Below are 26,063 nucleotides of genomic sequence, written 5' to 3'. Positions count from 1 at the left end.
ATCTATACTCCGCGAGCCACCTTACGGTGTGTGGCGGAGGGTACTTATTGTACCACTATCTGATCCCCCCTTCCCTGTTCCATTCACGAATTGTGCGTGGGAAGAACGACTGCTTGTAAGTCTCCGTATTTGCTCTAATTTCTCGGATCTTTTCGTTGTGATCATTACGCGAGATATATGTGGGCGGTAGTAATATGTTGCCCATCTCTTCCCGGAATGTGCTCTCTCGTAATTTCGATAATAAACCTCTCCGTATTGCGTAACGCCTTTCTTGAAGTGTCCGCCACTGGAGCTTGTTCAGCATCTCCGTAACGCTCTCGCGCTGACTAAATGTCCCCATGACGAATCGCGCTGCTTTTCGCTGGATCATGTCTATCTCTTCTATTAATCCAACCTGGTAAGGGTCCCATACTGATGAGCAATACTCAAGAATCGGACGAACAAGCGTTTTGTAAGCTACTTCTTTCGTCGATGAGTCACATTTTCTTAGAATTCTTCCTATGAATCTCAACCTGGCGCCTGCTTTTCCCACTATTTGTTTTATGTGATCATTCCACTTCAGATCGCTCCGGATAGTAACTCCTAAGTATTTTACGGTCGTTACCGCTTCCAATGATTTACCACCTATGGCATAATCGTACTGGAATGGATTTCTGCCCCTATGTATGCGCATTATATTACATTTATCTACGTTTAGGGAAAGCTGCCAGCTGTCGCACCATGCATTAATCCTCTGCAGGTCCTCCTGGAGTACGTACGAGTCTTCTGATGTTGCTACTTTCTTGTAGACAACCGTGTCATCTGCAAATAGCCTCACGGAGCTACCGATGTTGTCAACTAAGTCAGACTGTACAGCTGATCACTGTTTAGCACAGTTTATTTATTAACTGTGTCATTTCTATTGCGATGTGACAATACTGACAAATTCATGGCTTTATTATCTGACGTCAGTGATTTTATGTTCGCCTAAAATTATGCTGTTTATGCTTTTAAAAACTAGATGGCAGTCTGTCGACCGAAACTGGTTGTTTAGAAAAGAATTTTATCAGCAGCTCGAGGAGGTAATCGTGACGTTTCTCAAATGCAACACACATTTGGTCAGCTACCTCTCGCCTACCACATAATTCGAACTGTACGTTTTGCCTTACTGCTCTCCAGATTTTCGTTGTTGTTCTGTGTCATGGTTCTATAATGAATTCTGCGTGGAATTTAGGATGTAGACTACTGCAACGCACCCCATTAGTTCTGTACATTTAGTTTTATTGTTCCAGAGGCTGGTGTTGAGCTGTCTTCTGTGACGTCACTGCGTCATTGGTTGTTGGCGTCGGTAAGTGTTTACGGTTGGTAATTGAAAGGCGTCAGGCGGATAAGCAACCCGAGCGTGCTGGTTATGTAATTTAATGAGGCCGGGTTAACATAATGATGGTTATTGGCAGTTTCATTACTGCAGATTTTCTCAAGTTCCGGCGAATGTCGGCAGTCACTCACAGTGGACCAAAACAGTGTTACTTATGCAAATTAAATTCGTCACTGTGTTCTTGTACATAGTTGTGTTCAAGTGTAGAATGAGCCTGTCAGGAAAGACAAGGTGTAGGAATTTTTATTGAGTTTTCAGTTAAAATATTTAGTTTCCCATGCACCAAAAGGAAGTTTATTCGTCTTACTAGGTACAGCTGGACCCACCAAGAGTGGTTTGCAAGGTTGCCAGCCAGTCTTGAGGGGGCCTAGAGGTGATCACGCCAGAAATGCACGTTTGTCATTTCGGGCTTAGGCCCACAGATGAGTGAGGAAGGAAACACGCCCTAGTTAGGTGGATTCCAGTGCAATACAAAACTTGTAGCTTGCAGCCGACGCTATTCGGAAGCGGCCAGCAATCAACACTTCATTTAGTCCGGGGACAAACAGCCTCTGCTGAGGGGACGACTTTACTTAGCTCGTAGGCCACACTGATTTATACAATAAACTAATATGACCAGTGGACTTGAGTTGTGGCCATAGATAATACTGATTGATACTGGAAGTGGGAACCTATATTGAACCACATTAAACTATCTTACCAGTGACATGAGTACGAAACAAAAATATTTCCATCAGCTAAATAATTACTCATTATATATCGTAAGGTTCGATGTTACAGACGCTAGCTACCTTATATGACTTTGTCTGATATCAGAACTGAAGAATGCATAGCCTGTAAATCAGAGTTTTTGATGAGAACTTTATCGTAAAATTTGAAATTTTCCCGGCGAATCAACTGTTCAAAAAGATTTCGGGCATGCAGCTGGTCGTCGTAAACTTCATTGCACGATATTTCGGCTGGACGACTGCCAGCCATCTTCAGAAGAGCCGAACGAGAACTGACGAAGACGTTCTCCGCTCCGTCTTATATAGTGCGCTGGTAGTACTGCCGCGCATGTGTTGCAGCCGCGGAGACAGAAGGTAGACCCAATGCACGTCAACCTGGATCCGTATGCAGTGCTATCATGGTATCATGTTCTATTAAAATCGAAATATAACGGCATACCAAACCCATTTTCAGCTCTGTTCGAACTCACTCATATGTTTATATGGGAAACTTTCACGTTGATAACGGGCTGTCACGTTTGCACTTGGTTTGACAGTTGTTTTCTGTCTGAGCTTCGAGTAATGCTGACGTTCCCATAGAGGATGCTGATAGAGCTGCGTGTGCTCAGTATCTGCACACTCTAAGTCGTGCTTATCTGGTGGGCTGTTCTGGATAACTCTCGTGTTCAAATTCGTTCGGGACCTTTTTCTGGGATTAAAACCTTCAAGAATTTTATTTATGAGAATGTATATATCGCAGGGAATTGCGTATGGTATAACCTCCTGCTACTGGAAGAGTGACACTAAGATTTTTACAGTAACTTTTTAAGTGCTTAAAACATTGCACTGAACTGCAAACACAGAAATTCAGTCGCTAGCGAGCATCAAGTGTTGCGGTTAGAGAAATCAAAGGACTTATTTGGTCAGAAACTGAGCCATTTTACTTCTGACAGGTAGAGAATTTCTGCCACTTGGAACAAGTAAAGAACTGGAAAAGGTTACGATCTTGGATTTACTGCAGAAACTTTGTGTTTCGTGGTGAAATAAAATATAAAGATTAGCATGCGTGAGTGCCAGTTAAAACAGTGATACTGAACAAAATTGTTTCTTTAACACGTCTAATATAGTGGTAAACAATACGACAACACCTGAAACTATGGTACGCTGTACAAGGCATGGTTCATAAAATAGCTGATAGCGTTCTGTAAGGCAGAATAATAGGGGAAAAACCTTTGGAGATAAGACATAAAGTGCTGAAACATGTATGGCTTCAAGAAAACCAAATGAGTTGTGTCTTGCATAAGGCGGAAAGTTTCTCCAATTATAGAAGATTATCTGAGGACCATGTCTTCTGCTAATAATTTATCCGGTTCAAAGAGCTACGGAAGACACTCTGCCATGTATCCGTACGCAAGTAAAACAGCACTGTAATTAAATTCTCCACAGTAAGCGAGATAAGAAAAGAATCATCACCTTGAAGTCAGATACGTAGCTACAAACATCTGTGACCTGTCTGATAAAAATTAGTCGTTGTGTGGTAAAAGATACGCCCTGTTAGCCTTAATGAAGGGAATGTGCCATATAAGTTACCCTAAGGCTACAATTTTACGCAGTCCAAGCTGAAAATTACACCAGATTCCTCTTAAGTGGCTTTATCCGAAAAAGAATCCCGCACAAATAAACCTAACGCCATAAATGTCAGTGTAAGTAATTTGTAAGGAGTACGGACAAACCTGAAATTCACTTCCAATTTGTGACGACTACCACATCGAGCTGTGCAGGAATGCGTACGACTCTTGCGGCAAAATATCTACAGCCTGCGTCTGTGTCACTACAAATTGCTGTCCCAACCTCTTCCAGTGTTGCTGGATTATCGCTATTGTGTAACAATATCTACATATATAAAAGGAAACAAGATATACGTGTCTTAAAAGGGCTCGATTTACAGTCAGTGCCGACATCATTGAAAATCAGTTCAGCTCAAACAGCATTTAGTAATGTTTTTGTGCTTGTTTTTCAGCATTACACTTGTACAATTATCAAACGAAACGTTAACTATTTTCTTAACGCGTATATATGGCGAATAAGCTAGAAGCAGTAGTTAAATAAATCTTGAGCTCAAACTGGCTGACGGATTTGTGGTATCGTGTTACACTTAGATGCTCAATTATGTAAATGAATTCTTGAAATAATTCTTATTAACTTTATTTGAGAATATTTTTGACACAACGTATTCGTAATATCGACTTGACTTTCAAATTGTGATAGTTTCCTATGATAAACACGTATGTTGGAACGTAATGGTACACAGTATTTCCTATACGGCTTAAAAATGCCGTTGATTGATTTTATGATTCGATAACAGACATGATTGCTCCGTATTTATACAATGTTGAAGACAGGTTTAAATAATGGAAATAACAGTATGATTAGGAATTAATTTCTTCTGGACCACTAAACACGTCAGTTTATCATGTGCGTAATCAGAACTTGTTCCATGTTGGACAGACTATCTAGCTGTTCCCGACGAAACGACAGGATTGTTGTTTAGCGCCTCCATTTTCTTCTCGTCACTCCTTGTGATTATGGCTCACGACGTTCACGTCTGTTGTTCCTCAAATCGGTTTAGAACTGGGGAACAGTAGAGTGAAATGTGCATTGCAACTTTAGTTGGTACAAAACATCTGCACAGAAGTAAGAGAAATCAGTGAAGCTGAAGCCCAGTTTTACAGTCGTGTTGCGCACTTTGGAAAAAAAAAAGAAAATATACTGAAGAATCAGTTGCAGATTAAAACCGGTGTTGCGACGTCAAGCGCAATAATTTTAAAGTTCAGTGAGCACCAATTCCTGGCCGAGAATCTCATTTAGATACCAATACTACAATAATAACATGATAAACATTCGTAAGCTTGTTAATACGTGCTTGACTGATTCGGTAAAAGCGGGTAATTTGAATTGTATATCCTGCTTAAGAAGCTTGTAGCTTCATAAACTTCGCGGCAATTTTCACAGCAGATTGCGCGCCAAATGCTTGTCATCAGTACGATATATTGTGAGCCACCACGACCGTTACGTGACGCAAAACGCTGTGACCTTAATACCTGCTTCGGCTCAACCTACGTCTTATTCCACGTTATATACAGAGATGGATGGGATCTAGATCAAGGTGCGGTTTGTGTACGGCTCACGTCGCCTCCATGTGAACAAGTTACAGCAAAGGTACACCACTCTTACATTAGCTGGTCTAACGTACTTCGGCTGTGGTATTTGCATTGAGTACGACCCAGAACGATCTTGAAGTATAAATTGATTGTACTTCGCTGTAACTGAAATAACATCACTCGTAATTACACATTAGTCGCCTGAGATTTATCTTCGAGCGAGAGAGTGGGTATTTACGCAAGTGTGTCCTAGTTCACAGTGAAACACGTATGTTCCTAATTTATTGCTGCGCATGTAGTGCGGCACATATAACTCACGGACCCCCGTAGTGCAGAAATCTAGCAGCCAGCTGCTGATGCCGAAGCATCTTCTTGACTGAAATTAATATTCCGTTGTTTTCTCTGAAATTTACTATGTTCTGATGTGAAATGAAAGGCGATGCATTGAAGGAGAACTGAGCTTGAACTCCTATCATACGAGACTACCTAAAACCACGAACTGAAGTTTTGCACCTTTATTACTTGCTTGGAGAAGTAAACCAGTGAATTTAAGGCCCTTCCTTCCGGTACTTCCAGTCTTTGGATGTTGATGATACAGTTTTTTGTTTTGGAGTTTCACACTATTCAAAGCAGAATATAGGTTTTATTTTATTTACAGTCCACATTAGCATCTACACACAATGGAGAATCATCGTAACTTCGTAATTGCACAAGGGAGGGAATGGAATGAGAATCATTGGGAGATCCCCATTGTGTGTTTACTTGTTGCGTATCAGTAACTGTAGTGCAAAACGAGTTTTCGACCATGACATGACTGTAAGTAACAAGTTATTGGTGAATGCTAATTTTTCCAACACAATTCTCCGAGTCATATAAGACGTTGCAATCTTTCTCCACGTCGTTTTAAGATATTTGGTAGAATATTCCTTGGATAATAAAAGAAACATGCCATCTTTGATAGCAAGTCAACGAATCTATCTGCGTATAAGTGGAATTAGGCCCACTGTGTTTACGGTGTGTCATGTCGGTAAGGAGTAAGCAAGGTGATATGTACCATCTAACAAGCTGCTGTGTGATCTCCTCAGCTAAAATTTCGGGTCTCGTCAGCTGTCATCATCTTCTTCTTTATTTTTGCCCCTGGAGTAGAGAAACTGACGTCTTTCTACTGAGAAGCCGATTTGATTTGCTGACTTTGAACCACCGCAAGTCAGAATGATGCCCACCGATTCTCATCAGTTCCATTCTAGACGACCGCCGCTCCAGGTTCTGAGGGATTCGGGCAGAATGTTATTGCACTGTGCCTGGGAACGTGCATCTCAGAAATGGCGAAGCTAGCCAGCTGTTCACATGCTACTCTGGTGAGTATTCCTGAGAAGTGGTCGATAGACGATAAAACAAAGAGTAAGCAACGAAGTGTTGGATGTACACACCTAATCACAGCAAGTGAAAGACGGAGGCTTAGCAGCTATGTAATGAGGGACAGGCAGAATTGGCGCCAGAGTACAGTGCTGTCGCAGGCGCCAGTATTTCGAAGGACACGGTTCAGAGCACATTGCAAAATATGTGGCACCGCAGCGGACGTCCCCGAAGCGTTACCGTGTTGACCCAACGTCACCGTCAATCACGATTGCGGTGGTCTCGGGATCATCGAGAAGCGTGAATCAATGAAAACGTGTCACCTTGTCAGACGAGTTGTGTTACACTAGATCGATGGTCCTTTCCAAATACGCCGTCATCCATCCAAAAGGCTGCTTGATACATCCACCGGTCGCGGTGGCCGAGTGGTTCTAGGCGCTTCAGTCTGGAACCGCGTGACTGCTACGGTCGCAGGTTCGAATCCTGCCTCGGGCCTGGATGTGTGTGCTGTCTTTAGGTTCGTTAGGTTTAAGTAGTTCTAAGGTCCAGGGGACTGATGACCTCAGATGTTAAGTCCCACAGTGCTCAGGGCCATTTGAGCCATTTGATACATTTGATACATCCACCGCCACCGGCCTACAGACGCCAGCCGATGGGAGCAGTATTATGTTAGGGGCTGGGGGTGACATACGCCTGGGTTTCCACGGGACCAGTGGTAGTAGTGGAAGGCACTATGACAACTGTGGATTACCTGAACGTTACTGTGGGCCACCTGAATCACTTTATACTTGATGTCTTCCCTGACGGCAATGGCATCTTCCATCAGGATAACGGCCAGTGGTAAAACGCCAGAATCGAGCTTCAGTGGTCTGAGCATGATAGTGAACTGACTTTGCTGTCTTAGCCACCAAATTCGCCGGATCTGGACCCAAATGAACGCATCTAAGACGGTATCGGGTGCCAGCTCCGCGCCGACAAACCACCGGATCGTAATTTACGGGAATTTCGTGATCTGTGCTTAGATATGTGGCGCCACATTCTTCCGGAGACGTACCAAAGACATTTTCAATACACATTACGCACAATCACTGCTGTATTGTGTACCAAATGGTTTAAATGGCTCTGAGCACTATGCGACTTAACTTCTGAGGTCATCAGTCGCCTAGAACTTAGAACTAATTAAACCTAACTAAGCTAAGGACATCACACACATCCATGCCCGAGGCAGGATTCGAACCTGCGACCGTAGCGGTCGCTGGGTTCCAGACTGCAGCGCCTAGAACCGCACGGCCAAAGATGGATCAATACGCTATTAAGCACATGGCCATAATGCTCGGCAGTGTATGTCTTACACACAGCGTATGCGTCTTTCCACTGCAGTAACGAAAAAGCGAGATTTTATAACGTGAGAAATAGCGTCAGACATCAGAAAATGCTCCAGATTAAACAATGCATGAAGCATACCGACAATTTATTGAAGAGAGGTAGCTTATGACAGTCAACACGACATCGTTGTTTAACCGCCCAAAATATCGGTAAATGTGTGAGGAAGTGCTGCTAAAATCGTCAAATCTATTTCAGTGTTGTAGGAAGATTTTGCCTTTTCCTGATGTTTTTCTCTGACAAAATCCTTTGTTCAGATTGCCGATATCTACTCAAATTAATCTGTTATTCATTATATTGCTTATGAGATGAGCCTAATGTATCTGTAAGAGAGGTATTTCGGAGGTGCAAGCGGTTTTTTTAAAATAGTCTCACCGAGGAAATATAACAGTTTTGTGTTTAAAGCTGAGAGGGGGCGGCACATCAACAGGAAAGCGGAATTAAAGCTGTGAGGACGGGCCTGAGTCGTGCTTGGGTAGCTCAGTCGGTAGAGAATTTGCCCGAGCAAAGGTCCCGAGTTCGAGTCTCGGTCCGGCACACAGTTTTAATCTGCCAGGAAGTTTCAGGAAAGCTAAAGTTTAACTTTTCATTGGCAAAGGTTTATCACCACTTGAGTTGGCAGAGGATGGGAAGGGAATTGACAAAGGCATTTTTTAACGAACAATTAATCCCCACCCTCCACCCCCACCCCATTTAATGAGTTTAGAGTATCTTTATACGTCATTTTTGCTCCGTTATTTAGAAATTTATATGGCATGAAAACATATCAACGACACGTTTCGAGGACAGGCACTTACACTTCCTGGTGCATGCAGTTGCTTCCTATACAGCTTCCCATGGTCGATTCTAAAGGGTGTGATACTTGTTCCACCATTTTGTTTTATAATATGAGGTAAACCACGGATAACATAAATAATGGTATCGAACAGAAGTTGAAACTCCACTACGCCACAGCATGAATCCGGCGCTATAACAACGACGCCATCTCGCTTGCCCATCTCTTTAAAACGGGAAAATTACGTAGTTTTAGAGGCATTTGGGCAAATAATGCCTGACATTGTTCAAAAAGTTATGCTGGTTCTTGCCTAGAAAAATGAAAAGAAACTTGATTTACGATAAGTAGACGCCACTTTAAATTCACCTGCTTACAATTTGAGGATACAGCACCTTCTCGGAGACTGCGGACAGACTAATGAATTTTAACAGAATTGGTTGGTTCTGGGCAAATGAAATTATGCTGGAAGAGAGAAGGTAAACAGTACGACTCATCTTAGAGCGGAGAGCACACAGACAATAAAGGAGAGAATGCTTCGAACTCCCCACAGAGGAGCAAATGAAACATTGTTTTTGATGATGGGCAACCGGTGCACTGTAACAGATACAGTCTGCAGGGCGCCAAGCTGCAAAGATAAAGTTTATTTGTAGCTATGCAAATCAAAGCTCTTGTTATGTATTTGGGTACGCATAACCTTCAATCTTTAACAAGCACTGGTCATTCTGCTGTTTTCCATAACTAGAACAACGCAGTGACGGCGTACGTGTAATGTAGGTACTAGCAAACAGTAAGAGGAGATTGGTTATTTCGTAAGGAACGCGGCAGGGGCTGTTGTAATTACCACGGTGGATACGGTAACAAATGCGTGTACAGGGAGTACACGACGCGGAACAGCGGGCGGCGTGGTCTGAGATGAATTGCGAGAGCCTCGCAAAGCGGGCCGTTCGCATATTGCCGACTTCGTTATTTCCAATCATGCGTTGTTACAGAGTGTTTTGTTCTTGTTGTGACACGCATTATGAATATTCAGTATCTCGAACGAAACCCCGTGGTTCCTGATTACATTATCCCGCTTTTAGCGTTTGCATTTCAAATCCGCTTTTGGGCGGTTCAGGAGTGACATGATGGCGATGTTTCGAGAAGCAATCCCCTGTGGCCTCGCTGCCACCTCTTCTGTACAAAACGGCTCCAGATTAGCGGACTCCGACTGCAAATCCTTCTCCGAAATATCAGAGGGTTTTCACACCACTAAGCAAACACAGAGCAAAATCCCGTCATTAAGTATTCGGTGCTAATTGCATTTAACAGCACTAATAAAGTTCTTCTGTCACAGTCTTTCTAATGTTACGGCTACATGAAGCGTTTCGCTGACATAAAGGAATAACCGTTTTTCAATGAAAGAAAGTTCGTGTTACATTCCAGAAGCTCTTCATCACTCATTATAAATAATAACACGTAATTATTTACCTGAAAAACAGTTTGTGCCTGAATGATAACTTTTTGCTGTACTGGATGACAGCCAGTTGCAACCGGAATAACAGTTGTTGCATTACGTTCAGACACGTCCATAGGAGACATCTCATCATGGTTTACTAGAATTTACTGAGATTTATTTGCTCACGTCAACTCAACTCGCATATTTTGTGGTTAAATTTGAATCGCCCGATAAATTGCAGGTATCAACAGCAAATTCTGGTACCAGTGTCAAGATCGTTGTTTCCGGGGAGGGCAATCATAAACTAACGTACATACAGATATTATATGAATGAAACAATATACATTTCCGCGTGATGCATTGTCTCCTGACATGTGAAGGATTTCAGAAAACAAATGATACATGTTGTCTCACAATAACACCATCGCGCAACAAGAGTAGCGCATTTTCAGAAAAGAGGCTTCTTGCAGACATCGTTCTGCCATCATACGAATAAGAGGGATCATCACATTGCGCAATTGAAACGACACTGCAACTGGAAATGTACATCAAAGTTGAAGCAGGCAGGACAGTATAATTCTTGTGGACAAAACCTCTACATTAGACACAGCTTCACCGTGAAATCCTGGCAGTGTATAGGCCAAATGCAGTGTCGCAGCCGCAGTGATCTGGAGCCAACAATTAGCCGAAGCCCGCACAGCTGTGTGTGGTGCTGATGGTGAAGGAAGGAAGGTCTTGCATCATGTGATTTCCATCTTTTCGGCCAGTTGAAAGAACGTAAGTGGGGAAGGAAAATTTTCAACGATGAAGACGTTCATATAGCGGTTCTCGAATGATTCCTTGACCAACAAGCCGATTTCTGTTGTCCAGGAACTGAGCTATGATATGACGTCCCGACCGTTATTTACAGAGACTTGGCGGCTACAATGAAAAATAATGTCATAGGCCTAAATCTGTGTCACTTTGAACTTTAGTGCAGCATTCGATAAAAGTTAGTTGGCCTGTCATAATAACGGGCATGATACTTTCTGAATTCTCTTCATACACATTAAATCTTTCTTGATTTGGGACACAGTAACGACATTTTTTCTCCCATATAACTTCATAATTTTCTGGCAAAAGCAAGTTGATGCTAACTTGTACAGAAGACTGCGTCGGTCCTTAATCAGATTGCTGTTGAATCGTAGTAATAATGTGACAAAACGCTATAGAATGTGATGTACGAGGGCGTGCTGAAAAGTAATTCCCCTGCATTGTTTATGTGAAAACTCTTAAAGCTTTTTAAGTAAAACGAACGTCATTAACATTCTACATGTTTATTTTTCACGTCTACGTATTTTATATGTCAACATAGTCATCCTGGCGATGATCACATATCTTTCAACGGGAGACCAGTCTTTTGATAGCGTCACTGTGGAATGTTCGCCTTTTTTGACGAAGTCACAACGTCACCTTCACTTGCACCGCTTCATCACTATCAAAGTGAAGTTCTCGAAGGTGTACTTTAAGTTTTGGTAACAGATGAAAATCGGCTGGGGCTAAGTCGGACACTATGGAGGATAGTAGATGACAGTGAACCCGAGGTGTCCGATTATTGGAAATGTTACACTCCCCATGTTACGCGCTACAATTCTGAGCCCTGCCGTGGCTCTCTCTCTCTCTCTGGCTCTGGCTCTGAGCACTATGGGACTTAACATCGATGGTCATCAGTCCCCTAGAACTTAGAAATACTTAAACCTAACTAACCTATGGACATCACACAACACCCAGTCATCACGAAGCAGAGAAAATCCCTGACCTCGCCGGGAATCGAACCCGGGAACCCGGGCGCGGGAAGCGAGAACGCTACCGCACGACCACGAGCTGCGGACCTCTGCCGTGGCAGAGGGCTGCAAACATGTAGACACGGAGAATAAAAATGTAGAATGTTAATAATGTCTTTTTTAAAAAAATAAAAAAAGCGGCAACGGCCTTGCCGCTGTGAATACACCGGTTCCTGTGAGATCACCGAAGTTAAGCGCTGTCGGGCGTGGTCGGCACTTAGATGAGTGACTTTCCAGGCCGCCATGTACTGTTGCCATTTTTCGGCGTGCACTCAGCCTCGTTATGCCAATTGAGGAGCAACTTGACCGAATAGTAGCGGCTTCGGTCAAGTATACCATCCTAACGACCGGGAGAGTGGTGTGCTGACCCCATGCCCCTCCTATCCGCATCCTCCTCTGAGGATGACACGGAGGTCGGATGGTCCCGATGGGCCACTTGTGGCCTGTAGACGGAGTGGCTTTTTTTTTTAATTAAAAAAAGCTGTAAGAAATTTTCATATCAAATATTCGGAGGCGTTATTTTTCAGCACACTCTCGTACTACCTCCCAGCAAGTTACTCTTTGAGAATAATCGGCTAACCGTTAATGGATATCTACGTAGCGTGATTCGTTTCTTCAACTGTAAACTTAAGCTACAAATGTGGAGCCGTTGTCTATTTGTAGACGAGGGATGAGATTTACGGTCACGAGGCCAGCTCACAACAGACGCTTTCTAGACGTCTGTGTCGTCTAGAGAAGCCGCTGTCCCGAGAGGACTTGCCTGCTGGCTCAGCTAGCAACGGGAGCGATTTGGGGCGAGAAGGCACGCGAGAGAAAGGTGCCGACTCGAGAAGCGACGAGCGGGAAGCGCTCCGTGATTTATGGCAGTGTTGCCCGTGGAGCGGAAATCGGTTGAGCAGGCGGGCCCGTTTTAGTTGAGCGATGGCCGTCCGGGCCGCGGACGTAATTGGTGTGGGAGCGGGTATCAGCGTTACACGCGACAATGCCGGTTTTCTCCGCCGCAGTAAACGTCAGAGCGGCGGACGGGTCGCTCGTAAAGACGCGGACGCGCCGCAGACACGCGATATGCTCACCGCCCAGCGCCCCCTCCCCCCCCCCCCCCCCCCTTTTCCCTCGCACTCACGTCCCGACCGATCGAGATGTGCCCGCCCGATTGCCGTCGCCACTTTTGTCGACGATACCCACCTTTAACAGTTTGACAGCCCTTACGTTCGCACGCATCATTCATCTTCTCGCGGACGGGACCCACCTGCCTGCACAGCAGAGACTACGGGCTAGTGAACAACTGATTCAGAAATAACTGTCGTGTTGGCGTGGTACCGTTACTGTCACATCGGCGGATGAAATAGTTTTCAGTGACACGGGGGCGACTGTGACGCAACCGTAACGAAGTGTCATGTTTTTTCTGCAGACAGAAAAGTTGTCTGGTAGTAGCGACGATTTTTATGGACTGTTCATTTGCTTAAACCGTTGTTTGTTGTCTTATTGATTCCTCATGGGATTATTTGTAGAAAGTATTTCAAGACAACTTACTCCCGGGGGGTATAACTTCCACAACCGTGTGCCCATATCGCCTGTACAAAAAGTTCCGAGACTGATTTGATTTTCTGGCGTATCAACGACGTCAGTGGAGCAACTAAGGTGACAGCTTGAAATAACAGCTGTAAATAACAGACATGCGTTCGACAGGTCAGTTGCGAGTAGGCAGTGTTGAGTAGTGGGCGCGCGGCCATGCACAAATGGTGAAACTTCCCCATAGAAAAATTTATGAATTACTGTGCTCGAAAACCTCTTACGTTATTTGCTTTTCAAACAGCTGAGCAAAACTGAACGTACTCAGACATTACTCTCTTTACTTATTCTGATCTTCACTAAACTGACACACAATATTTTTAGCGAAACACAATCTGACTTTTAATAATCCCTACAAAAGAATGGCCCTGACTAACAATAACGTATACCTTTCATGAATCACTTACCTCACAAAAATCTTCGTTACTCGAACTACTGCAATACAGCGAGCGCCAATACTGACAGCTAAATAAAAGATTCTAACTACTGAAGGCACTAACTACTGACAGGCATCGTTAGCATATGAAAGATTTTGATAGAGAACAAACAATGTATTTACCTTAATAGTGTTCAAAAGACATTATATATATATATATATATATATATATATATATATATATATATATATATCTCAGTTCATGACATCCAGTCTTACAAATTTACTGTCTCTGATGGACACACGTCCAGATCATCCGCTCTCAAAACTCCGCCGTCTCTCTCCCCACATCCACCACTGCTGGCGGCTCACCTCCAACTGCGCAACGCTACGCGCTGTTCACATCCAGCTGCCCAACACTACAATAGCAAACAACAATGCAAACCAGCCACAGACTGCACACAGCACAGCCAGTGATTTTCATACAGAGCGCTACGTGGCGTTACCAATTAAAAAAATCTAAACAGCATACTTACATCTAAACAGCCTACTTACAATGGCATCTCTAAATCATGCGTTCAAGATATTCTCCAGAATATTTTGAAGAAGAGAAAAGAGTGTGCAAGTTTCTCCCGCACACCTTGACTCCTGAACTAAAACGACGACGCCTGGATGCCTGCAGCGACTTGATTGAAATACAAATGGTTCAAATGGCTCTGAGCGCTATGGGACATAACTGCTGAGGTCATCAGTCCCCTAGAACTTAGAACTACTTAAACCTAACTAACCTAAGGACATCACACACATCCATGCCCATGGCAGGATTCGAACCTGCGACCGTAGGATTGAAATACAAAACGCGAATAATTCTTCTCTGGAAAAAATCATAACGGGTGACGAGACTTAGTGCTATCAACACGAACGTACGACATAACGTCAACGTGCAGAAATTCACGTGATGGGTCAAAGCTTTGACGACTTAACCGACATTCAAGCTACTGTGACGCAGGAGGTGAACAACATCATCTCAAAGACAGTTTCATATCGTTGCACGAACGTTGTTTTACTCAAGTGAGGGGGGGGGGGGGGGAGGGGAGACCACGCAAAACATCCAAATTATTAAACCCCCCATCTTACCCTTTCTATGTTATTTCATTAATCCAGTCTCAAAACTTTTCGGACTGACAATTGTTCTCTCGATTTGTTACTTCCACTTTCAGTATGTCTGACGGAAAACGATCTTGAAATTAAACAGCTTTCGAATAACATTCGGCTTGTTACATCTTGAATTCATGAAAGAGGTACCTACGTCAATATTAAGTCAATTCTGCTTACATACACACGCACGCTATTCACATTTTTCACTTTAATTTGCCAGTGTCCATTATGATTCCGTTCGGACACCGTAAGAAAATGTACATCTTCATATCGCACAATATTAAAACTTAACGTTAATAGTTACTTCTCCACGAATAGCACCAACATTTACGCGCCCCAGTTCGTACTTCTTCACTTTATGAGCCTATCCCGCAAATGAAAGATCTACACACGTTTTCTTGCAGGCGCCAAAAGCTCGACCCACACCCTGGGTAATAGGCATCCCCACACCACTGTGATCCTGGGTCCAGTAGTGATGGTTAAGGGTATGTTTCTATGCATCGTAACGATGTCAACATCTATAATCTTAAAACGCCAGAAAAAGTATGAATATTTCGCTCTGCAGTGAAGTGTGTGCTCTTATGAATTTTCTTGGCAAATATATGTGAATGTAATTTTTTCCGTTCGTATACTTCTCGGGCTTCCATCCGGGTGACTGCGTTGAATTTCACGATGTTTTGATTGGTGTCGCTCACAACATCTTCTGGCGAAGTGTGGAGACCGCGCTGGCGTCACATACACTCCTGGAAATGGAAAAAAGAACACATTGACACCGGTGTGTCAGACCCACCATACTTGCTCCGGACACTGCTAGAGGGCTGTACAAGCAATGATCACACGCACGGCACAGCGGACACACCAGGAACCGCGGTGTTGGCCGTCGAATGGCGCTAGCTGCGCAGCATTTGTGCACCGCCGCCGTCAGTGTCAGCCAGTTTGCCGTGGCATACGGAGCTCCATCGCAGTCTTTAACACTGGTAGCATGCCGCGACAGCGTGGACGTGAACCGTATGTGCAGTTGACGGACTTTGAGCGAGGGCGTATAGTGGGCATGCGGGAGGCCGGGTGGACGTACCGCCGAATTGCTCAACACGTGGGGCGTGAGGTCTCCACAGTACATCGATGTTGTCGCCAGTGGTCGGCGGAAGGTGCACGTGCCCGTCGACCTGGGACCGGACCGCAGCGACGCACGGATGCACGCCAAGACCGTAGGATCCTACGCAGTGCCGTAGGGGACCGCACCGCCACTTCCCAGCAAATTAGGGACACTGTTGCTCCTGGGGTATCGGCGAGGACCATTCGCAACCGTCTCCATGAAGCTGGGCTACGGTCCCGCACACCGTTAGGCCGTCTTCCGCTCACGCCCCAACATCGTGCAGCCCGCCTCCAGTGGTGTCGCGACAGGCGTGAATGGAGGGACGAATGGAGACGTGTCGTCTTCAGCGATGAGAGTCGCTTCTGCCTTGGTGCCAATGATGGTCGTATGCGTGTTTGGTGCCGTGCAGGTGAGCGCCACAATCAGGACTGCATACGACCGAGGCACACAGGGCCAACACCTGGCATCATGGTGTGTGGAGCGATCTCCTACACTGGCCGTACACCACTGGTGATCGTCGATGGGACACTGAATAGTGCACGGTACATCCAAACCGTCATCGAACCCATCGTTCTACCATTCCTAGACCGGCAAGGGAACTTGCTGTTCCAACAGGACAATGCACGTCCGCATGTATCCCGTGCCACCCAACGTGCTCTAGAAGGTGTAAGTCAACTACCCTGGCCAGCAAGATCTCCGGATCTGTCCCCCATTGAGCATGTTTGGGACTGGATGAAGCGTCGTCTCACGCGGTCTGCACGTCCAGCACGAACGCTGGTCCAACTGAGGCGCCAGGTGGAAATGGCATGGCAAGCCGTTCCAGGACTACATCCAGCATCTCTACGATCGTCTCCATGGGAGCATAGCAGCCTGCATTGCTGCGAAAGGTGGATATACACTGTACTAGTGCCGACATTGTGCATGCTCTGTTGCCTGTGTCTATGTGCCTGTGGTTCTGTCAGTGTGATCATGTGATGTATCTGACCCCAGGAATGTGTCAATAAAGTTTCCCCTTCCTGGGACAATGAATTCACGGTGTTCTTATTTCAATTTCCAGGAGTGTACATATACTGAAGTAGCGGCGACTCTCCCCTCCCCCAACCCCATCCGCCTTGCATAGGATCGGCGTCCCGTGGTAGGGGGGCGGACCGCCGTCCACCTCTCGGTGCATTCAGTGTTGCCAAGACTCGCGAAGCGTCAGCTGCTGGGCAGGGACACGCGTATTTCTGTTAGTGCAGGGTTTCGTGCCGAATTTGGCTGGTAACCCTCGTCCCTGTTGACTAGACTGTCATAGAGCCTCATTTCAAATGATTATTCAATAGTGTCCTCCCTAAAGCCACTAACTCTGTACAACATTTCCTGACAGATTAAAGCTTTGTACCAGTTTGTGTCTTTAACCCAGAACCTTTCTGTAAGCTGTCATTGTGGCTCGTGGGTCGTGCCTGGACATCTCAGTTGGTAAGAACACTGCTCGCGAAAGGCAAGGTACTGGGTTCGACTTCCAGCCCAGTACCCAGTTTTTATATGCCTGGAAGTTTCTCCCATAGAAAAATTAAGCTTCTTACTTAGCATTAGACAGAACTAAATTCTTAATTTTCCTATTTCTAAAATGATGAAAGTAAGTAATATTTAGCTAACGTTTAAATAAAAGAAAACACACACATCTGATTTAGTGCTTTATTAAAGCAAGAAATAATGCGTCAATGAGACGGTTGGTAACTTTTATTTACAACACTCTTTTTAATATTCGGTTTGGTTTCATGCAGTGCACATAAGACAAAAATCCACTTTCACACCTTTGAGTTTTGGCGAACGGGATCAGAATTTGTAAGGATAACAACGGATACTCGCCACTACCTTTCAGCAAAATGCTGTCTGTTGCTTTTAATCAATGCCTACTTTTAATAGGCAGTAGAACATATTTCTAGTGATAAATGTTACTTTAAATTGCCTGTGAATGAGCATTTTCCGCTGCTCGTGTCGCGAAACATTGTCAGTACTATAAGCATCGAAACGATCACAATTTTAACTCTTTGTCAGCAAAGCTCGAGTTTTCGAAGAAACTGGCTACACTAATATTCACCATATTCGCTTGAAAGCCGAGAGTGGGCATATTAATTCACCAAAGAAATTTACATGGTAAACCAATTTGGAGATAAATGAATCTGCTCTTTTGGTTCGAACGGAGTTGTGGACAACTGACTAGCGAAACAGTGGGCGATATGACAGGCGATAACACTCTCGAACCATTGGTCGCGATGTGCCATAGACATAAGAAAGTGAGCAGTTCAGGTACATTGTGCTCATTCCTGACTGCTTACCAAATTCAAATATTGTCGTTCACACATTCAGTACTGAAGCTGTGACTCCGCCGCATAACATCACGCGCTAAAGATTATATTTTACAATTTTAGGCAATAATCGCTTACGTATCTAATAAATTTTGGAATCAGACGGGATTGTTATAACAAATACGAATTTTTAAAAATATCTTAGTTCAATGCGGACTGAACCCTCGCAGCACGATAAGCATGGAGTGACAGTTTTTCCTACTGTGGTCATCAAACACTAGCTGTCGTCCGCATAGCCTTCGCAGAGGCATCCTTGACAATATAATACTACAGTCAAGCAAACGGGTCACATACTCAGCGAAGGACGCAACTTGTCAGGTAGGAGACGCGTCGGCCTTGAAGTAATTATGCCTCACATTTTTCGCCACCTCTTTTGTACCTCCACGACGGTTGTCATCTCTGTTATTAACGGACATCGGATTAGCGAGGCGACATTTGTCTGGCCTTCTTGAACAGATTTGCTCCACAGCCTTGGAAGTAGCCACTATCGTCCACCAGAGGACGAAAAAAAGTTAAGTACGCTAATTATAGCTGCTATTCAAGACGTGTATAAAGTTCGAATGAAAGGATTTAGAATGAACTATCTGGCTTTATATTACAGATGAGCTTGTCAGATTTGTGTTTGTTTATTTAAGTTGTTTGGTCCAACATGTACTTGCGTCAGTGTAAGCAAGTACTGCGCATGTCACACTAGGGAAGCTGTGTGCGGAGTCGATGGTAGATTGTTTCTGGTGGAATACAACTGACAGCCTTGCTGCAACATCAGCCTTACGAAAACGTGTATTTCGGCTAGTGGAGCTCTGAATAAATACGTTGAGTAAATTTCCCCTGAACATTAACCATTTTGATCGTACCTCAGGAAAGTTCTCTTTTCAGTATACTGTATCCAAAAAAAAAAAAAAATTAAAATTATTTCCGTATGAAGGAAGCATTCTTACAGAAGCACGAAAGGTAGTAATGACCTTAAAGCTAGTCTAACCGACTAGATCTTTATTGCACTCTTTGTGAATTTAGCAGCTTCTCGCGGAACACTTCCCAAGAAACAGAGTGCCTCACTGTTTAATGAGTCCATAAGTGCCTGTGCAGATTAGTATGTAACTATAAAATATTTTTGAGACACCTCATCAAAAGTGTCCCCAGCAGACTTCTAACCGTGAAAAGGTGAAGTGCGGACAAACCCCAAATTAATGTGCGCTAATAGGTGTCCGGATACTTTTGATCTGATAGGTTATGTTTCTGACAATTGGTATAAAAGGCAAAGGTTTTGGATTTACTGTAAGAATTGTTCCTCTTCTTTATTCTCTTACTTAAAGTGAACATAATTGCTTCTGTGCGTACCAGTGGTTACTTCGTATATATACACATAAAAAAAAAGTTTTGCATCGACCCGATTCCTAGAACTCCTGCGGATAGACGTTCCCTGTGGATATTGTATCTCAGTCCCTTTGACCGTTCAGAGATGTCACTAAACCCGCCGAAACATGTAAAAAGCCATGCATGAGCAGCGCCTTTTAGATGGAGGGGGCTCGACAGCCGATCAGTTCCAGTCAGTCCACCAGGAAGGAGGTACACGGCTCATGTTGTCTGTAGTTCAACCATGCCTAGACGGTCAATACCGCGGTTCGATCGCGTCCGCATTGTTGCTTTCTGCCAGGAAGGGCTCTGAACAAGGGAAGTGTCCAGGCGTCTCGGAGTGAACCAAAGCTATGTTATCCAGACATGGAGGAGATACAGAGAGACAGGAACTGTCGATGACATGCCTCGCTCAGGCCGCCCAAGGGCTACTACTGCAGTGGATGACCGCTACCTAGGGATTATGGCTAGAAGGAAACCTGACAGCAACCCCACCATGTTGAATAATGCTTTTCGAATCGCCACAGGACGTCGTGTTACGACTCAAACTGTGCGCAATAGGCTGCATGATGCGCAACTGCACTCCCTACGTCCATGGCGAGGTCCTTCTTTGCAACCACGACACCATGCAGCACGGTACAGATGGGCCCAACAGCATGCCGAATGGACCGCTCAGGATTGGCATCACGTTCTCTTCACCGATGAGTGTCGCATATGCCTTCAACCAGACAATCGTCGGAGACGTGTTTGGAGGCAACCCGGTCAGGCTGAACGCCTTAGACACACTGTCCAGCGAGTGCAGCAAGGTGGAGGTTCCCTGCTGTTTAGGGGTGACATTATGTGGGGCCGATGTACGCCGCTGGTCGTCGTGGAAGGCGCCGTTACGGCTGTACGACACGTCAATGCCATCCTCTGACCGATAGTGCAACCATACCGGCAGCATATTGGCAAGGCATTCGTCTTCATGGACAACAATTCGCACCCCCATCAGCGCACATCTTGTGAATGGCTTCCTTCAGGATAACGACATCGCTCGACTAGATTAGCCAGCATGTTCTCCAGACATGAACCCTATTGCACATGTCTGGGATAGACTGAAATGGGCTGTTTATGGACGACGTGACCCACCAACCACTCTGAGGGCTCTACACCAAATCGCCGTTGAGGAGTGAACCAACAGTGCCTTGATGAAATTGTGGATAGTATGCCACGACGAATACAGGCATGCACCAATGCAAAAGGACGTGCTACTGTATATTAGAGGTACCGGTGTGTACAGCAGTCTGAACTACCACCTCTGAAGGTCTCACTGTATGGTGGTACAACATGCAATGTGTGGTTTTCATGAGCCATAAAAAGGGCGGAAATGATGTTTATGTTGATCTCTATTCCAATTTTCTGTACAGGTTCCGGAACTCTCGGAACCGAGATGATGCAAAACTTTTTTGATGTGTGTATTAGCGATTTTCTATCCTCTTCCATTCACATATTGAGTGAAGAAAACATTAGTGTCTATATTCCTCTATATGATCTGTAACCTGATTCTTATAATCCCTGCGTGAGATATCCGAAGGTGATAGCAGAATCTTCGCACCTTCATCCACTAAAGGCTCTTTAAATTTACCCTGAAGGGTTTCACGGGAATAATCGTTTTTTCCAAAGTTGTCCATTTAAGTTCTCCGAGCATCATCTCTGCCACACGCGCTTTGTGAGGTATACCGAGCTGATAGGGTCCTAGTGGCAAGTCTCTTAATTCGTGTGACGTCTTTTGTCATGACTATTTCATTACGATCCCAGACAGTGGAACAATACTGGGAGGTTTGTCACACTAGCATCTTGTATCTAATTTCCTTGCCAGATGCACTGCACTTTCTCAGAACCGTTCCAATAAATATAAGTCTTCCATTCACCTTCCCTGTTATTGATTTTACGTATTCATTCCATTTCTTATCTCTTGTTAGTATTATTCCTAAGTATCTGAACGATGTGACGTGCACTAGGATTTCGTGATCAGTCTTACAATCGGATTCTATAGGATTCTTCCTCTGTTACAGGTACTGCCTTATCTATGTTTAAAATAACCTGCCGCTCATTACACCTAGTGGAAATTTTGTCTATATCTTTCTACAATTCCTTATGATCGTCCAACCATGTTGCTTTCCTCTAGATAACGAGAATGTCAACAACCAATGTGACTGTCATACTAATCATACGTGGTAAACCGTTGACATATAATGAGAACATTAGTAGTCCTACCACTCCTCTTTGGGACACATCTACATTACTTTCATTTCTGTTGAACATTCGCCGTCCAGTAAAACGTAGTGGGTTCCACACTTCTTCCATTTTAGACACACATTTATAATATGATAACAATTGCTACCAATTTCAGCCATACGTGGTCATATTCAAATTCTACTTGATAAGAAATAATCTACATTTCAAACTTAAATTCCGTAAAATTGTTTTATTTGTAATTAAGGTGAAGCAAAACACAAAATACATGCGGTTTATTCCTGTAACGTATAGTCGGAATTCCTAATGCTTGATAAAATCTTATAAATGTGATGTGTCTAAAATGAAAAGAAACGTATAATGCCGAGACTTCCGTCCGGAACCTTGCGTTTTGTGGGCAGTGTTCTTACCAGAAGTTTGAAAAGTGCATAGGGACTTCCGAAAGTAACTTAGACGTGTCGTCTTACGCTAAGACCGTTGTGCAACATGAGTAGCACATTATTAGAAGAGAGTACGTTGCGGGTTTACGCCATACAGTTCTGCTGTGGTACGAGTAACAAGGTGCATCACAGTATGCGATTAAGATGGCGCGGCAACTGGAAACGTACCCCAAAAGTTGAAGTACGTGGGACAGGGAGGTTATGATGGGCAAAACGTCTAAATTGCGCACAGATTCACCTTGAATTCTGGTGATATAGTGATCAAATACAATGTCTCGTCCAGCCGTAGTGAAATGGTGCCAGCAATTAGACCAAGTGTAAATTGAATTAGCATGACTGCTGTCAACTGCAGCGGGACATTAATCGGAATCAGCGGCGTCCAGCGGAAAGTGTGTACCTGTCTGGGATTCGAAGCCAGAATCTCCTGCTTACTAGGCAGGTGCGGTAACAACTGTGCGCATCCGTGACATAGCGTTATCGCAACTGCACGCACAATCTCGGTACCCCTCACGGCCGATCCACATTCCCACCGAGGGCCACCTATCCGCAATCCCTGTCCACAGCTGCGGAATATGCGTGGTGTCTGTTCTTTCGAAGGAACGGACGCGATACATTCAAAGGCGATACCGATCGGGATGTCCAGATCTTGCACCATGCGATTTTCATCGTTTCGGCGATATAAAATAACATCGGTGAGGGTGACTGGGCCGGGGGGGGATAAGTTTTTCAGCGATGAGGACGTTCAAATAGCGGTTCTCGAATGACACCGTGGCCATGGAGCAGACTTCCGTCGTCGAGGAATTGAGCGACTGGTAGAACATTCCAACTGTTGTTTACTGAGACTTGGTGTCGTGTACCTGTGTCACTTTGAATTGCAGCGCAGCATTCAATAAAAGTTACTTCGTCTACCTTGACAGTAGACAGATACTGGCGGAAGTCATGGTGAGGGGAGAGGGGGGGGGGGGGGTTGATACATCAATCCCCTGAAGGCAAGGATCCGGATCGAGTCCCGTTCCGACACACAGGTTTAATCTGTCAGGAAGTTTCAAAACAGCGCACATTCCTTTACAGAGTGAAAGATTTATTCTGGAAACTTATAATAAATGAACTACTCTTCTCCTTAGACAGAGTTTCGCTTTTGTCAAAAGTACAGGGTTCCGTTAGTCAAACATGCATCAGGCCAGTCGCATATCTTCGAGTAGATTTTCTCTCTAAAGCACTAGTTTACTTCGTAAATCTTTGCAAGATTCCTTTAGTCTGAGCACATTTTTAATATCTTTTGTTTCCCAACTGGTCGCTGTGGACAACTCTGGCGAAGATCGCAGAGTCTGCATCAGCTTAATCATTTACGTCAGCTGCTTAGACATGGGTCTGCGAGACACGTGGACAAAGTTTATTAGGCAGGCGGTAAATTCCCGCGTGAAGGTCCTCCTGGGAGGATTTCAGGGCCGGATGGTGCCCAAAGAAAGGTGTCCGTATTGGCAGCGGCGCCGACCGGCCCGGCCCGACCTTGCGCTTGGTTAGGCGTCATTAGGAGACGCCCCGCCGTTACGTCAGAGAATCCCGCTCCCCAGCCCATTGTCTGCGCCGAAACCACGTGGCCCTACAGCTTCACGAGTCTGACACACGCATTTTTTGATAAACTTTACCTGCCTGATATTTCTGATTTCCCGTCAATAGTATAACGATTCTCTTGCATACTGGACTGTTCTCGGGTCATATTCAGTGATCAACCTAAATAATGCAATCGAGGGAGTCCTATTCACCCGCTTGAAGTAGTATACTAGTCGCTTTGGAGCGTTTTATTTGGTGAAGAAGTGATATTCGGCGGATATGTGACCGTCCACCTCTAACGTATGTCAAGGCAGTGAAGTGGTGCGTAAGTGCTAGTCTGTCTTACAGAATCACGCAGTAAGATGGATAGAAGTGGAGACGGGACAGAGTGGCAGAAATGAACCATTGTGTTTTAACGTGCTCATGTCTACACCAAGAATGAAGTTACTCGATTTGTTGGTGCTTCAACGCGGACTGTCTACATCTACATCTATATACATAGTCCGCAAGCCATTGTACGGTGCGTGGCGAAGGGTAAGTTGTACCACTGTTAGTCATCCCCCTTCCTGTTCCACTCGCAAATAGAGAGAGGGGAAAACGACGGCCTATATGCATGCGTTCGAGCCCTAATTCCTCTTATTTCGTGTTCCTTACGCGAAATGTCCGTTGGACATCGGTCTGCAGTCAGCTTCAGATGTCGGTTCTCCAAATTTTCTCATTAGCTTTCCTTCAAACAAAAAACCAAAAAAACACAAATAGGCCTCCTTCCCTCCAGGGACTCTTATTTGAGATTTGAGTTTCAAAAGCATCCCCGTGATACTTGCGTGTTGGTCGGACCTACCAGCTACAAATCTAGCAGTCCGCCTCTGAATTGCGTCGGTGTCTTCCTTTAATCTGTTCTGGTGCGGATGCCAAGAACTCGAGCAGTATTCAAGAAAGGATCTCATTAGTATTCTATATACGGTCTCCTTTGCAGATGAACTACACTTTCCTAACACTTTCCCCATATGCCGAAGTCGACCAGTCGCCTTCCCCACTACAACCCTTACACACTCATTCCATTTAGTATCGCTTTGCAGCGTTGCACCTAGATATTTAATCGACGTGACTGTCAAGTAGCACACCATTAATGCTGTATTCGAACATTACGCGTTAGTTTTTTTCTACTCATATTCACTGACTTCTATTTTTCTACATTTACAGCTAGCTGCCATTCATCTCACCAACTAGAAATTTTGTATAAATCACTTTGTACCCTCCCACTCATAGCAACACTTACCCATATCTCACAACTGTGGACAGAAGCTCTTGCGTCTCAAGGAACTTTATTATATTAGAACTTACGTTATGCCCAATAATTCTGCAGCAAATGAATGTTAATGATATTCGTTTGTAATTTTGTGAGTCAGTTCTTTAACCCTTCTTATATATAGGAGTCACTGCGTTTTGTTCCTGTCGCTTGGGACTTCGCGCTGGGCAAGAAATACGTGATAAATTCAAGCTAAGTAATTGCCGTAGAGTACTCTTTGCAAAACCGAATTGGGATTCCATCCGGACCTGGCGACTTATTTGTTTTCAACTCTTTCAGTTACTACTCTGCGCCATGGATGCCTGTTAAGGTCTTCCATACGGGTGTGTGTGATGTTCAAACGACCGTATGTTTGTATGAACCTACTGAGTGAACGATTTCTTAAATGCGAAATTTAAAACTTGAGCTTTCCCTTTGCTATCTTGTACTGCCACACCAGGCTGGCGTACGAGTGATTGTACGTATAACTTTGGCAGTCATGTAACACATCGTAAGAACAGTGGTAGTAAAAAGGTCCTAACTGACAGGGACCGAAGGGGAATATCACGTCTTGTCAATGACAGTCAGCTGCAGACTCGACGGGAGCTCCTGCTGTTAGTAAATGCATATCCATCTCAACGAA

General features: G+C 44.5%; 1 protein-coding gene across 1 annotated transcript in view; it reads left to right on the top strand.

Moving 5' to 3' along the window:
• Positions 1–1,271: 1,271 nt before the first annotated feature.
• The window catches only part of LOC126470868 (protein let-756-like), a 223,195-nt gene continuing 198,403 nt past the window's right edge, over positions 1,272–26,063 (top strand). The window contains exon 1 of the mRNA XM_050098883.1: positions 1,272–1,327. The gene's annotated coding sequence lies outside the window, so the exon portion shown is untranslated. The remainder of the gene's footprint in view (positions 1,328–26,063) is intronic.

Source organism: Schistocerca serialis, chromosome 3 (assembly GCF_023864345.2).
Source record: "Schistocerca serialis cubense isolate TAMUIC-IGC-003099 chromosome 3, iqSchSeri2.2, whole genome shotgun sequence".
Lineage (NCBI taxonomy): Eukaryota > Metazoa > Arthropoda > Insecta > Orthoptera > Acrididae > Schistocerca > Schistocerca serialis.
The sequence above is the reverse complement of the archived record's forward strand: the minus strand, read 5'-3'. Positions and strand labels throughout refer to the sequence as shown.